Raw genomic sequence first — 16,531 nt, forward strand, 5'->3', positions numbered from 1 at the left:
TGCCATATAGCATTGGAAAGGCCTTGGAATAATATATTCAACAATATATATTTTGCTCCCATTTGAGCTAGATATTTATGGTAAAAATTCCTTCAAAAATATGGTATCCAAATTGGGCATCAAGATTTTTTTTTGTATCCAAACAATATTTCCAACAAACTTCATCTCACAATATTTATCTTGTACACATGTAGTTCCCCCCTATCTTTGAAATCAATGACAAAAAGATTTCCAACAACTTGTGGATATAGAATTTAGGTATCTTATTTATCACATTCCACTAGGAAGATCCATTTAAGATTTCTCAGCATGCTTCCTACCCCATTGCATTTTGTTAGCATTCTTGTGTAAAATCCCCTCTTTCTAGGTAAGAAACTCAACAAATATACCCAAAACAAAATCACAACAAATCAATTCAAGTAATATAACATATCTATTTATTACTACCATTGTAAAATATGTTATTTCTAAACAAATAAAACAACCATCATATCACAAGCAAAAATAACACAACAAACAAACTCAACCAATATAATTTGATCCGTTTTATTAATATGACATAGAATTACATGTCGTATCAACCTTTTGAGTTACAAAAATAGATTTATGGAAGCCTATAAACAACCTTGATGTCGTATCAGCCTTTTGAGTTACAAAAATAGATTTATGGAAGCCTATAAACAACCGTGACTAATGACACAATCTATTGGGAAAATAGGAGATGATTACAATGCTAAAATGTCCCCTTACATTGTTGTTAACTACTATATTGAAGAAAATTTGATGGTTGGTTTGACCCTCCCTTTTGATTCCATGATGCAACAAATGATGGCTTGAACTACTAAGACAAAAATGTCACTAGATAGGGTAGAAAAAAATATGGGTTGAAAATACCCACAAAAAATACCCTCAACTTGTTGATAATAACTAGTACAACCTCCTTAATTGATCCCATAGTATGTCAATGAGAGAATTGACCCCATTCTTCCCACATGAACTACAGATAGAAAATATGACCTCCTGAAAATCCCAGGAACTCTTGATGCACCCATGACCTAGCAATGACATGGATATTCAACAATAGATACCTGTGAAATATCTAAGTGATCTTTCCTTATGATCAATTAGGGTGGATTTGTTTCATCACTGAAACCGTTTCTCTTAATCGACAAGAGATTTACAAAATCGATATGGGGAAATGATTATGCATGCCCAAAGAGTGAGCTCCAAAATATCTTTGATCATTAGAATACCATGGGTCTATACCATAGGTAATCATAATACCATTAGTCTCTTATGTATTTCTTCTTCTTCTTCTTGGAGTAGGATGGTACAAAAAATTTTCTACTTCCCATGTAGTGTCTTATATCACCAAGTCTTTCCACCTAATAAGATACTCTTTGATCACTCAACTCCTTAATTTCCTTTGCTTGACTTCTAAAATCTCCTCATGGATCAATATTAGATGCCCCTCGTCATCCAATGGGGGTGACTCTGCTAAAGTAATATGCTACCCCAATTCATTCTCTAGAGAATGATAGATGAATAAAATTATGAATATTACTCCTTTTTGGTAGCTCAAGCTCAAAATATGCTTCCCCAGCTCTCCTTATTACTATGTAGGGAGCATAAAAACACGGTTTCAACTTTTTTGTACCACTTTCTTCAAATAATATTGTCTATATGGCTGCAACCTCAAGAAACCAAGTTTCTTACCTCAAAATTGCACTCAACCCTATGCTTGTTTGGATACATCTTCTATTGTTTCTAGGTAGCATGTAAGTTTTTCTTAAGGAATTACAGGATATATTGCTTTCTTGTATATAATCTTTAGCTTCGGGAGCCTTAGTATCCCCAAACACCAAATCCACAAATGAATGAGTACATTGGCCATATAATTCTTTGAATGGGATCATACTAACTGACATGTGGTAGGTGATGATGTAGAAATGTTTTCCTAGATGCAACCACTCAATACAAACCTTCTACTATGCTAACACATAGTTGTGTAGATACCCCTGAACCCATTTGTTCACAATCTCTATTTGTCCATTTGTTTGCGGGTGATAACTGGTACTAGGAGTCAACTTGGTTCCAACCAATCTAAACAACTCCTGTGAAATTTCACTAAGAAACATGTTGTCCCAATGGATGACAATGTACTTAGGTATCCCATGGAGCCTAAACACCAAACAAATCATCCATCTGTGTGAATTTGGTCAACAGATCAATAGCTACATAAATGCAATTTTAAGCCTACACCTTTGGTAGACATATGATTAAATCCATCAACACACTCCCCCACTTCTATTTTGGAATGGGAAAAGGTGGCAATAAACCTGCAAGATGAGTATTTGTTTGACTTGTTATGATGACAAGTAATACACTCCCTCACATGTCATAACACATTATCCTTGAGGCCATTTCATGATAACCTCTCTCTAATCTACCTATAAGTTTTGAAGTATCCAGGGTGCCTTGTCAAAGGTGTATCATGAGAAGTGCTCTTAATCTTCTCCTTACATTTGGACTTGAGGAATAAATATATTCTATCCTTGTAGAAAATTCCATCCACCACTTTGTACCTATTATCCTTAATGTGACCATCTAGCAACTCATAAGAAAACTTATTCTTGGAATATTCCACCAACAGGTGTGATTTCCAATCAACTGAAATATCCATAAGTGAACATGTTGTTGGTTTCCTGAAAAGGGAATCAACAACAATTTTTTTCCTACCCTTCATATACTAAATGTCAAAATCATAAGCTTGTATATTGCTTACCCATTTCTCTTGACTTTCATTCATGTTATTCTATTCTAGGAAATACCGCAAACTATTGTGGTTAGTCCTAACCATAAATATTCTATTGACTAAATATTGTTTGAACTTCGCCAAATCATGCATAATCACGAGCATCACCTTATCATAGATGGAGTATAGTCTCTATGGTTCCATGAGCTTCTGACACTCAAATTCTATCAGATGTTTTTTCAGCATTAGGACAACTCCTATACTATCTCTCAAAGTATCGCACTCAAGCACAAAGGGCTAAGTGAAATCAGGAAGTGTCGATACTGGACAAATGCTCATCACCTCCTTAAGATTATATAATGGATTTTGAGCTTCCTCTCTCCACCTAAATGCCCCTTTTTTTGTAATATCTATTAAGGGTGCACCCAACTGTGAAAACCCTTTAATAAAACACCTACAATAACTACATAATCCAAAGAATCCCTGCAACTCTGTAAGGGTCCTAGGCAGTCGGCAATGCAATATGGTGATGGACTGAGAAATGAGATCCTTTTTGTCATCTTGCTATCATACTTTTGACCAATTTTACCTTTTAAGTGCCTTCATAATCATCCTTTTTGCATATTTTTGTTACCATCCATATGTATATATGTTATCATAGGTACAAGGGTTACTACAAAGATCTTCAAAGGTAACACGTCCAATATTCTAGAGTTTTATATGTTTTATTTATAAAAAAAGGCTAAAAAGTGGTGATGATAGAAAGTGATAAAATCTATAGTTTCTCTATATAAATCTCGCAGATTCATAGGTTGGTACACCTTTAGGGATAACTTAGTTGAACCAAGCAATGAAACATTTGGCAAAAAGCACCAAGATGGTTACTTACCTACAAGGCAAACCAAAGAGGCAAACATTTCATCGTTTTTGAAAAGTCAATGTTCCAATCAAATAATGGACAAACACATGGTGTAGCATAGAGGCGAATCATTGAAGGATTCTGACATGGCATCATGAGCATTGAGAAATCATGATAAACAACAATGCATCCTTGTAAGATTAAGCACTGGAGAATAATATTCGATTACCACATGGGATCTTCCAGACTCATGCACCATCACACGATGAGTTGAGTCATATGCCTTGAGTATAAATTATAGTGATAGTATTCTTAGTCATCATATTTAGTTCTTATTTGTAGAAAGGAAACTTTGAAAGTTGTTACTTTATGTTGACGGTGTTGGACCCGCGAACATTCAGGGGATCAACCTGGTATGAAGTCCCAACTAGACCTCACACCATTTGGTGTGAGAGTCCCAACTAGTATGATGGCCCGATTTCCATTATCTTAAGGATTTGCCTCAACTCTTGCTTGTTAGGACAAGAGAGTGGTTCGCTTTGTCTTCGAGAAGTGAGGTTTCCATGCCTGGTGAGTGTAAGTGTAATTGTGTCAATGGTTATTTCACTGTGAGGGGAAGAAGGTGAAGGTGAGTTCCAGGTTGAAAGGGATCAGTCCCAACTCGGCTAGGAACACACAACACAAAGGGCATACACAGCTTCTGGAAGAGCAGTCCACTCGGATGCGGCAGTCACAACATACAAGGTAAGATAACATGTACAACACTCACAGATTAGTCTAAATAAGTGCAACGGTTGTTACAACAAGGTTCATGTGAAAGCTCTGTCTGATGTCCGATAGAGCAGTCGACATAGACGGGACAACATTAGCAACATATACAATGCATTTCCATTAATAGATTATGCATTACAACAAATGAATAAGTTCAAATGTAGAACACAGGTTAAAGCAACATGCATTACAAGTGCTAAAGATCAGTCTTAAAATAAATACAATACATGTGTGAAAACGAGCTGGCCTGTTAAAAGGCTTCTGAATTAAGCGAAAGTTCCAAGACACATCGTTACACCATACATCACTAACCTCATTAGCGGGGCATTGGAGCCACTACGTACTCCTCAAAGAAAATATTACAGACTCTCTTGGCTATGTGGGAGGAGCTGAGGGGAAAAGTCCCTGCATGTACAAATGAAGGGGTTATTTATAGCCAAGGGTGAAACTGACCCTTGTGGCTATCCGACTACCCTCATGACAGTTTGACTTCCATGAATTTTTTACTTACATGACTCTATGTTCAACAAGTGGGTCTCTTGGATTTACGCGTTACATCACATTGATTGACAACAAGCCCATAGTGGAGATGTGGGCAACATGACTCATGACTTGACTCGACATGACTTGACATGACAATGATGGTACATTTGTGCTGCTGCTAGAGTGCATGTCGAGCTACAATGCTGCTGAGTGATGGATGTCTTCATGGTGTATCATAGCTTCACCTTCGCATGGTGAAGTGCACAGAGTCTTCGATGGTACTTGGTTCGCTTGATGAAGCTTTAACATGTTGTTCCTTGCTTTCATGCTGGAAGGCTTGACAAGATCACTTGTTCGCGAAGGTGCATGTTCGTCACATTCATCCACTTCGCATGCTTCGTTCATTCATCCGTTGGTGAACCTATCCATCTGCATGTGCTCCCTTCGTTCATCCTGTTCGTTGTCTTGACATCTTTGTTGGTGTACCTATACTTGCAATCACTCATGATGAGACAACATCAAATCCAAAACCTCCTAGTCTACCATGACATATGATCATTCAGATGTAGGTGACCAGGAGAGGCAGCATGCAGGATGATGGCTCCTGGCAACTACTCATGAAAAGTGCGCAAGAGTCACTGAGAGACGGTGACAGACAATCTGAGTCGACAGTGACTATCTGCAAGATCTAGCTCGGTTGAGAGGAAAAATTGCACAATTTTCGGGAGGGACAGTCTGGGTTGCAAGGGGGCAAGGCATGCATTCTCTGCACATTTTTCGGAACGAACAGTCAGCAGGGGCTAGGTAGCCATATTTGGGCAATTTTCCAGAGCAAAAGGACAGGCTGCATGAAGGGTCAACAGGCAGGGATTGCGCAGTTTTTTTGGGGAACTTCCTGGGAGACTGGCAGCTAGAACTGCGCAATTCCCAGAGGGAACTTCCAGCTGATTTTTGGGTCACTGGTAGCCAGAACTGTGCAATTCCCAAAGGGAACTGCGAGTTGGATGCTAGGGTCACTGGCAGCCAAAACTGCACAATTCCCAGAGGAAACTGGCAGTTGGATGCTTGGGTCACTGGTAGCCAAAACTGCGCAATTGCTAGAGGGAACTAGTAGTTGGCTTCTTGGGTCACTAGTAGCCAAAACTACGTAATTCCCATAGGGAAATGGCAACAGAAACTGCACAATTCCTAGAGGGAACAGGTAGTCTGCTACTCAGAAAACTGCACTGAGGCCGGGAGGCCGGCCTCCTGATTATCTACACACAATTTCTGAGCTGAGATGACTGATGGGCAACAGAAGGCCTGTTCATGAGCACTGCACAATTTCTAAGATGAACAACCGATCGACTATTTGGATGATTGACTGGGAAAACTACATAATTTTTTTAAGGAGATAGGGACGAGCATTTGGTGTCTGTCTGATCTCTCTATGCAATTTCGTCAATCAGTTGAATGGGTGAGGTCAATGGCCTCTACGCAAATTTTGAGGGGAGTCACTCTCGGGGTGACTACCGAGTCCGACTATCTAGGTGGCCAGCATGAGAGTTGATTGAGTTGCTTGCGGTAGCACAACTTGAAAGAACTAGCTTGGTTCTTCTCCGCTGTTCTGGTTGACAGTCGATCAAGTTGTAAGCAGGGTGGTGGTCCGGCTATCAGAGGGGAGTCTGGTCGTTAGAACTTCAAAAAAAATGACTAAGTGTGTGAACAGTTGAAAGATGCATAGGTGATCATACGAACACACACTCACATGACTTGACGACAAAACAACCAAACCATCTAGATACACATGTTCAACATGATTGACCAACGGTGCAAGCGGCAAGTGCGACACTCATGATTGATCGTTCATGATCGAGACGATGCTTGCGTGACAATGAACGTGACTCCGTGTGTGAGTGTGACAGATGCTTTCATGGTGAACACAACAAACACATACGAAGCAAAGACTTTGAGCATAACCAGAACATGGTCGCAAGAATGACTTGGACATCAACATGCAGAGACTTGGATGCAATGAAAAAGTAAGGCGAATGTAAAGACCCACATGAGCTCATAGAGTGAACTTGAGTGTGTGAAATCATCAAGTGAAACTCTTTAGGGGAGGCTCCGAAAATGGTGCAGGCCAAAATTTTGGAGGGTGGTTGTAGCGCTACAACACTTGGCGACACACTGGTAGAACTCCAGCTTCTTTGTTTTGGTTCATTGCTAGCACAGGGCCTTGGTATTTCGAGGAGTATTGAATTGCTATGCAAGTTACTTCAGTTTCCCCACTTACCCCATGGATATACATGGTTCACCCTTTTCCAACTCAGTCAAACACAATCAAAAGTTCAGCTTAGATCTCTGTGTTTCGAATCTGGGAAGGGTAGTTTGGTTCGTGAGTTGAAGATTTTTAGAGTATAAGTTTTCATCTCTAGTGTTGCTCTGCTACCAGTAGGCCTGGACAATACCCCGACGAAGTCATGCAGGAACACACACATTTCTCCACTGCCAGTGAGCCTAGTTAGTACCCCGGTGGAGTTGCATGCTTGACCTCTCTGCGTTGGAAGCCTTTCTCTTCTTTCGCCTTTGTATTTTTTAAGAGAACTGTGCATAGGCACTTATTTATTTTTGGGGCGGAAGAGGGATCTCGACTTATTGAGAGCAGAAGAGGTTGTTCCTTCAAAGAAGCATGTAAGACCTCTGACATAGGTTTGCTTGTTTAGATTTTCCCCCTTCTCTGTTTCTACTAGTTGGATTAGCTTAAACACATAGAGCAGAAAGTTGAGTACAGGCATGGGGCTTCCCAGTGTGGACACAGGTTCACGGTTGGACCAAAGCTTCCCTTATAGATGGTTCGTATTTTCTGTTAGGACTTCATTGGCTAAAGGTTGTAACCAAGCACAAAGAAAATGGACACAAGATGGGCCAAGTGCTGCAGTGTCACAAGTCTCTTCAAATTTCAGCCACATACTCTATTCAAAAGCCAGAATGTAGTAGTTGGCAGCACTTATTTCCAGAAACAAAAATAGTAATATATCAAACAAACAAAATGAACGTGAACAAAAATAGTAAGCAGAATCAAACAAAACGAAAGCAAAGATAATAAGCAAAACAACCCAATTGAAACAACGAACAACAAGTAGACTATGTACATGGCATTGGCATGGCCTGACCTACTGAAACTAGTGTTTGAGGACTTGGCCATTGACAGGAAGATTATCAATCCTCTTATCAAGTGATTGAAAATGATATGTGTGTGAGCCAAGTTTCTCGTGGACTAGTGCCAATCCACCAGACTCCGCTATCGAAACCGGTGGCATTCTAGAAGACCATCAAGTGAAGACAACACCACTGTTTTAGGTACTGTGTGCAACATGGGCTCAGATGATGGCACGGGGTAGTTGTTTTTACTCCAGGAAGGGTTCAAGTTTTTGAATTCAATGCGTAAGTGGATCTTCCCAGATTTCTTACGTGTAGGATTTAAATCAGAAAACCAAGTATGATGATGAACTTTGCAAGTAATCCAAACACTTAAAATGTTAGTCAATCTTTTCGGCAAAAGGAGGACAAACAACATGTATGTGTTACCTATTCTTTGTTGTAATGGCTTGTCTCCTTCTTTACTTGGGAACTCATGTTGGATTGCTCGCATGCAATGGGTACTCAGGTCATCATCTACTCGTGCAGACCCATCTTGGTACTATTCAATCAAGTAGTCAAAGATTTGTCACTATTGTAGTGTGTAACTTGTGTCGAGATTGGCCATCTTCGGATCATGGTAGATTCCCAGGTTTCTTTGTTCATTCATAGTGTTGGTCCTTCGTGTGTTCAACACGAGTGCTTCAACATCATAGTTTGTGACTTCGGACTTCAAAAAACTTGAAATCACACATGGTTCATTGTTTTGGATGACTCAGATACACTCAGTCTTTGAGCCATCATGTGTTCCTAATTTTTCAAGACTCATGGCCAACAATTTGTCTATACATGGACCGTTTGGTGTGCTGGTACTACTGCTACTACTGCTACTATCAGAAAAACAAACTATACAGGTTTCATTATCATCAGTTGGGCAAGGAAGGAGTCCCAACTGCTTGTCTGATGAGGTTGGAGTAGGCCGTGCAAGATAACACTCCAATGTCTTTTCTAGGAAGCAGTTAACAAACATAAGTTTTGTGAAGGCTAATGGTTCATTCTCATTGTTAAGGGGAGTGACATTGTGTTTCATATACCTCTCCGATAACACCCAGATTTGGTTGCATCTGCCCTTGTACGGAAGCCACATGTGAGACCAGTCTGTAGCAAAATATCCATCTAGCTTGTTGGACCAGTCTCTGCTGAGTAGCAGGCCATATGCTTCCGGTATGTCCACAACAACTATGTTGATGCATTGGTGGACTTGACTGTCATGGGATAGTTGGATGATCATGTCTCATAGTTCACCAATGGTTGGTACTGATGTTCTATCGAGTTGGATGATTCTGGTGGATGTTTCACTCCATTGTGCATTGATCTTCTTAGCAATGGAGAGTGGCATGACATTGGCTTCTGCGCTAGAATCAACCAAGCAGTTGTGGACATTGTAGTTGAAAACTTTGAATGAAAGTAGGAATGTGGGGCAACCTGAGTTTTCTTCTTCCATCTGGAGTGTATTGAGCACAGTGGATAATAATCCGGGAGGTGTGCTTTCTCCCTCGCTGGTGGAGGCCGCGTTGTTTGTTGCTGTTTGTCCCAATGCTCGCAGTAGGATATCTCGTTGACTCTGGACTTTGGCTACCTCGAACAAACTGACATTCACTCGAGTTTTCTTCATGTCATCGACTATGTTGTAATCCAGAGGTGGTAGACTCACTGAGGTGTCTAGGGTGGAACAGATGTTCATGCTGTTCGGCTGAGTGTTTTGCAACTTGCTGCTTATGGACGTACTCTTAACCACCATTGCTTTCCCGGACTTGCTTTATGTTTGTTGCTTTGGGGCAGCCGGTGGGTCGACCTTCTTTATTAGCTGTCTCACCTTCTCTGGCATCTCCTCAAGTGTAGGGGAGCCCCTTTACTCCTAAGATGGTAACAATCATTTTGCTTTTGGGGATGCTTCTCAATGTTTGTCTAAGAGACTATTTGCGAGCATTGGTATACGTTCACCACATGCCTAGAACTTGGTGATTCATCAAGTGCAACCTCTTCCTTATCATCAGTGTCTTCTGACTACTCGTGTATGTCACCATCTGCATCGAGTGTTGAGTACAGACAGAGGTAACAACTTGCTTCCATCTTGAACAAGGGTTCTTGGGGTGAAATTCTTCATGGAAGGAACAGAACTTAGGATCAATGCATTGATTGAGTTGGAACATAGGCTTCTGCGCAAATTTGGAACCGAACCATTTGTTGTTTGATGAGCTGGTTGATGAACTGCTTGCCTATCTCTGTCTAGGAGGATGACTGCTTGTGAATGTTTCCGTCTTTCTTTGCTTGAATTTGGACACTTCAGTGGTCATGTTCTTGACAAGGTGAGTGAGGTTCTCAATATCAGTTGCTTCCTTGTCTCTACCCTTGCTCTTCGTTGCTTGGGCCTTTCTACTTGCATCCTTGGAGTCTTTTGTTGATTCGTCATCCTTGATGACTCCAATGGAGTGCAAGTATTTCTCAACAATAATAACATCTTCGTAGCTTTCTAAAAGTGTTGGCTTCACAGCTCACTTGACGAACTGCGCAATGGTGGTTGGAAGTGCATACATGTAATAGTCGATAGTGATGGAGTCAAGAGGTTTGGTGTTTGCTGCAAACTTGTTCAAAATATGCATAAACCTTTAATTGAAATCTTTCACTTTGTATTTTCCCTCCATTCAGAGGCTTCCCAATTCTTTGAGTAGCATGTTTGGGGTCTTATCATCAACAGATTTTCAAGGAACATACATTTGAAAGAACCCCAGTTCTGTATGGAGTTGGGTGGAAGGCTGTGATACAAAGCAGCTGCGTGGCCGTCCAAGGTACATGGAAACAATCTACATGATACATCGTCATAACATACCTCAAGGGTCTGTAGCTGTAGGTAGAAGTTGTCTAAATGGTCTTCTTCCTTCACCGCACTGTCAGGGTTGAACTTGATGTTCATTTTCTCTGCTCACTTCGGCATCTTGTGCAGAACAACCAGGAGAGCCAATGGTCCTTGAGTCATCCATTCAAGATTTGGGTCAACCATCTCTTCTTTCTCTTCTTCCTCTTCATTTCTTCCTCTCCTTCAGAATCTAATGGTTTTGGATCTGAGTCTGTCTGTTCGTCTCCACCTCCACTTCCTCTGCTGCTTTCCCCTCCACCTCCTATAATGGAGTTTGATCCCGAGACTACAAGAGTGCCTTTTTTGTCTTTAAAGAAGATTGGAGGTTCCTCTCCATCTTCAATAACTTCTTCCAAACCTTCAAGAGTAGCAAGGACTGCTTCTTCCACTGATGATATAACAACCCCTTTGGGAGTGGCTTTTGGCTTCTTAGATGCGTGTGGAAGATACTGTATGCCTGGGATCAGTATGACTACTTTTGAGAACTGGTGAGTGATGGGACAGACAAAGCGAAGGTGTTGATATGAAATCTCGTGTTCAATTCTGGGAGGTGAGGAGTAACCAACTGCTGAGTCATGAGAGAGGGAGTGCGAGTTACTGCCTTGACTAGATGGTTGATGAATGAGTGTGACGGGAATTTTAGCCATGTATATTTGGCTGCCCTCCTTCTAGCGCAAGAAATGTTGATGGTGCTAGACCCACCAACATTCAGGGGATCACCTTGATATGAAGTCCCAACTAGACCTCATACCGTTTGGCGTGGGATTCCCATCTGGTATGATGGCCCGGTTGCCATTATCTTAAGGATTTGCCTCAACTCTTGCTTGTTAGCACAGGAGAGTGGTTCACTTTGTATTCAAGAAGTGAGGTTTGCATGCTTGGTGAGTGTAAGTGTACTTGTGTCAATGGTTCTTTCACTGTGAGGGGAAGAAGGTGAAGGTGAGTTCCAAGTTGAAATGGATCAATCCCAACTCGGCTAGGAACACACATCACAAAGGACATACACAGCTTTCGACGGACCAGTCCACTCGGATGTAGCAGTCACAACATACACAGTAATATAACACATACAACACTCACGGATTAGTTCGAATGAGTGCAATGGTTGTTACGGCAAGGTTCATGTAAAAGGTATGTCTGATGTTTAGCAGAGCAGTCGACATGGACGAGACAACATTAGCAACATATACAACACATTTCCATTAATAGATTATGAATTACAACAAATGAATCATTTCAGATGTTGAACATAGGTTAAAGAAACATGCATTAGATGTGTTAAAGATCAATCTTACAACAAATACAATACATGTGTGAAAATGTGCTGGCTTGTTGACAGGCTTCTCAATTAAGCAAAAGTTCCAAGACACATCGTTACACCATACATCACTAACCCCGTCAGTGGGGCGTCGGAGCCACTACTTACTACTCAAAGAAAATATTACAGACTCTCTTGGCTATGTGGGAGGAGTTAAGGTGAAAATTCCCTGCATGTACAAATGAGGGGGTTATTTATAGCCAAGGGTGAAACTGACCCTTGTGGCTGTCTGACTACCCTCATGACCATTCGAATTCCATGACTGTTCGACTTACACGACTCTATGTTCAACAAGTGGGTCTCTTGGACTTCCACATTACATCACATTGATTGACAACAAGCCCATAATGGAGATGTGGGAAACATGACTCATGACTTGACTCGACATGACTTGACATGACAATGTTGGTACATTCGTGCTGCTTCTAGACTGCATGTTGAGCTACACTGCTGTTGAGTGATGGATATCTTCATATGAAGCTTTAGCATGTTGTTCCTTGCTTTCATGCTAGAAGGCTTGACAGGCTCACTTGTTCGCGAAGGTGCATGTTCGTCGTGTTTGTCTGCTTCACATGCTTCATTTGTTCATCTGTTGGTGAACCTGTCCATCTGCATGTGCTCCCTTCGTTCATCTCCTTTGTTATCTTGACATGTTTGTTTGTGTACCTGTACCTGCAGTCACTCATGACGAGACGACATCAAATCCAAAACCTCCTAGTCTACCATGACATATGATCATTCAGATGTAGGTGACTGGGAGAGGCAGTAGGGTTGTGATGCGTGATGATGGCTCCTTGAAACTGCTAATGAAAACTGCGCAAGAGTCACTGAGAGATGGAGACAGACAATCTCAGTCAATAGTGACTATCTGCAAGATTTGGCTCGGTTGGGAGGAAAAATTACGCAATTTTTGGGAGGGACTGTCTGGGTTGTAGGGGGGCTAGCCATGCATGCTCTGTGCATTTTTCAGAACGAATAACAGGCGCTAGAAATCTAGATTTGTGCAATTTTCTAGAGGAACAGGTCGGGTTGCATGAAGGGTCAATAGGTAGGGATTGTACAGTTTTTTCTGGGGAACTTCCCTAGAGACTAGCAGCTAGAACTGCACAATTCCAAGAGAGAACTGCGAGTTGGCTGCTAGGTCACTGGAAGCTAGAACTGCGCAATTCCTAGAGGAAACTGCGAGTTGGCTGCTAGGTCACTGGCATCCAGAACTATGTAATTCCCAGAAGGAACTGCGAGTTGGCTGCTGGGTCACTGGCAGCCAGAACTGTGCAATTCCCAGAGGGAACTTCTAGTTGGCTGCTGGGGTCATTGGCAGCCAAAACTATGCAATTCCCAGAGGAAATTGGGAGTTATCTACTTGGGTCACTAACATCCAAAAATGTGCAATTCCCAGAGGGAACTGGCAGTTGGCTGCTTAGCCACTGGCAGCAAAAGCTACGCAATTCTTGGAGGGAATAGGTAGTTTGCTCCTGGGAGCTGTTGGCTGGGAAAATTGCACTAAGGTTGGGAGATCAGCCTGTTGATCATCTCTATGCAATTTCTGAGATGAGTTGATTGATGGGCAACAGAAGGCTTGCTCATGAGAACTGTGCAATTTCTGAGATGAATAGTCGGTTGACTGTTCGGATGACTGACTGGGAAAACTGTGCAATTTTCTAAACGAGACAGGGACGGGAACTTGGAGTCTGTCCGACCTTTCTGCACAATTTCCTCAGTCAGTTGAATGGGTGAGGTCAATAGCTTCTATGAAAATTTTGAGGGGAGTCAGTCCTAGAGTGACTATCGGGTCTGATTGTTCGAGTGGCCAACATGAGAGTTGATTGAGTTGCTTGCAGGTAGCGCAGCTTGAAAGGACTAGCTTGGTGCTTCTGCACTGTTCTAGTTGACAATCGATCGATTCGAAAGTAGGGTGATGGTCTGGCTATCAAAGGGGAGTCTGGTCATCATAACTTTAGCAAAAATGACTAAGTGTCTGAATAGTTAAAAGATGCATAGGTGATCATACGAACACACAGTCAAATGACTTGACGACGAAATGACCCAACCATCCAAATACAAATGCTCAACATGACTGACTGTCGGTGCAAGAGATAAGCGCAACACTCATGATTGATTGTTCATGATCAAGAGGACGCTTGCACGAAAATGAACATGACTCCGTGTGTGAGTGTGACAAATGCTTTCATGGTGAATAGAATAGACACATACGAAGCAAAGACTTTGAGCATAACCAGAACATGGTTGCAAGCATCACTTGGACATCAACATGCAGAGACTTGGATGTAATGAACAAGAAAGGCGAATGTAAAGACTCACACAAGCTCACGGAGTGAACTCGAGTGTGTGCAATCATCAAGTGAAACTCTTCAGGGGAGGCTCTGAAAATGGTGCAAGCCAAAATTTTGGAGGATGGTTGTAGCTGCTACAACACTTTACAAACTTTAAACGTTACAATATTGCTTGGCAAATCAGAAAGACATATAAGCTTGAGTTTAAATTTACTGTATGAACCATTTCTTTTATAATATAGTTTGCAGACCAGTTGAGTTTTATTTTCTTATGCTTATGTATCTATGATTTGATTCATATTTAGGTTCTGAGGTTTATTCAAGCTCACGTGACCACAAAGAAGCCCCCCAGTGCAAGACGAGTGATGCTCTTTTATACATTTTTCAAAGTGTAGTTTCTTTGTTTTTCATAACGTGATTTATATGCTATGATTCTTGCATCATTGGAAATACTTTGTTTTCTTACTAGTTAACCAATTCTCTACTTTCATTATAGTCTGCCAATCAATCACTTGCAAATATACTTCAAAAATAATTAAATTTTAGAATTAGTCCAGTGATCACACATGTTCATTTTGCATTGTCAATTCACTTGCTTGCAGTGTGAGTTTTAATTTCTTTTGGTGATCCAGGTGGATTTTTGAACGCCCAAAAACTGACTATCTCAAAATTACTTATAAATGGCTCCATTTTGTAGAGACCAAAATTTTTAATCCAATGCAACTTGAACGGGCTCAAACTGAGTCCATATGTGAAAGTTATTGCAGGCCAGAGTTTGGGTCAACACAGATAAAAAGTCAAAGGGAAAGTTTGACTCTCATGTAGCAGTTCGTACTGCTAACCACAACATGGAATTATCATAGTGACATGGCATCATGAGATGCTACCACATGTCACTTGTTTTTGGCATTTTTGGACTATTAAATGGACCAATTAAATTTTTCCATGTGGTAGTACGAATGTTGACATGGCACTGTACAAACGTGACATGTGTCAGTTGACGTCAGCGTTGATTGGACAAGGTTGACCAACCAAAAGAAGACATGTGGTAGGGAAAGTGGCAATATAGTGATGAGTTGGTAAATGACTGGACTATATAGTTGCATGTGGGCGAATCAAGTGAAGCCATGTGTTAGTTGATGTCATCAGGTGACTAGGCATACAGTTGTTTGGGTGGACCAATCATAGGCCACCATGTGCGCCAATTAGAGGGCATCACTTAGCCATATGAGAGGCTGCCATGTGGCCTTCAGTTATGTGCCAAAAAAATTATGAGACCAAACTAGCCTTTGGTGGAATTGAACCCCAGACCTCACGATAAACAATTTGACGCTCCACCATTGAGCTAACTATGTGACTTATTAATAGATAGTTGACACATTATATTTAATTTGGATAAGTTCAATGGTTGGGGAGAGGGTTGGGTTGGCAGGAATGCCTGACCGACCCATCAATTGGTTTTATTTATTATATGCGACCAAGGGCAAGGGGCTAGGTTTGGGCATGTGGCACCATTGTCCATGCCCATGGCCCAAGGCCATATAAACACAACAGAACTGAAGGTGGGTAAAGAGCAGGGGCCAAAGGCCTTGTTTAAATTTGATTAAATATTCAATGGAACCAACAAGGTTTGAATCCTCACCGGCCTTGACCAGTCCACGAACCGGCGGTTCCCCAACAGTCACATGTTGTGGTGAATGGTGGGAGGATAACCAATGGACCAACATCCCAATCAATTTAATTTAATATTAAAAAAATAATGCAGCCATCCTCTGACTCCACCAACTTGAATCTAGGACCAATGGGTTCATAATAAGTGCACTGACCATTTGACCACATGCTTCATTTGTTGAATATTTTACAGAGAAGGTAATTTTTTGGCACAGTTTGTAGTGCAATTTTCGAAACAAGGATATGTTTGTCTTCTGGAAGCCTTTTTTAGCACAAGAAGACCCTAGACAGGAGTTTTTGGCTCTTTTGGACATCATGGCAGTGCCAGTTTTGCAATTTAAGG

This window comes from Pinus tabuliformis, chromosome 4_1, assembly GCF_031772625.1.
Source record: "Pinus tabuliformis cultivar Carrire ecotype Pingquan chromosome 4_1, CPIR1, whole genome shotgun sequence".
Taxonomy (NCBI): domain Eukaryota; kingdom Viridiplantae; phylum Streptophyta; class Pinopsida; order Pinales; family Pinaceae; genus Pinus; species Pinus tabuliformis.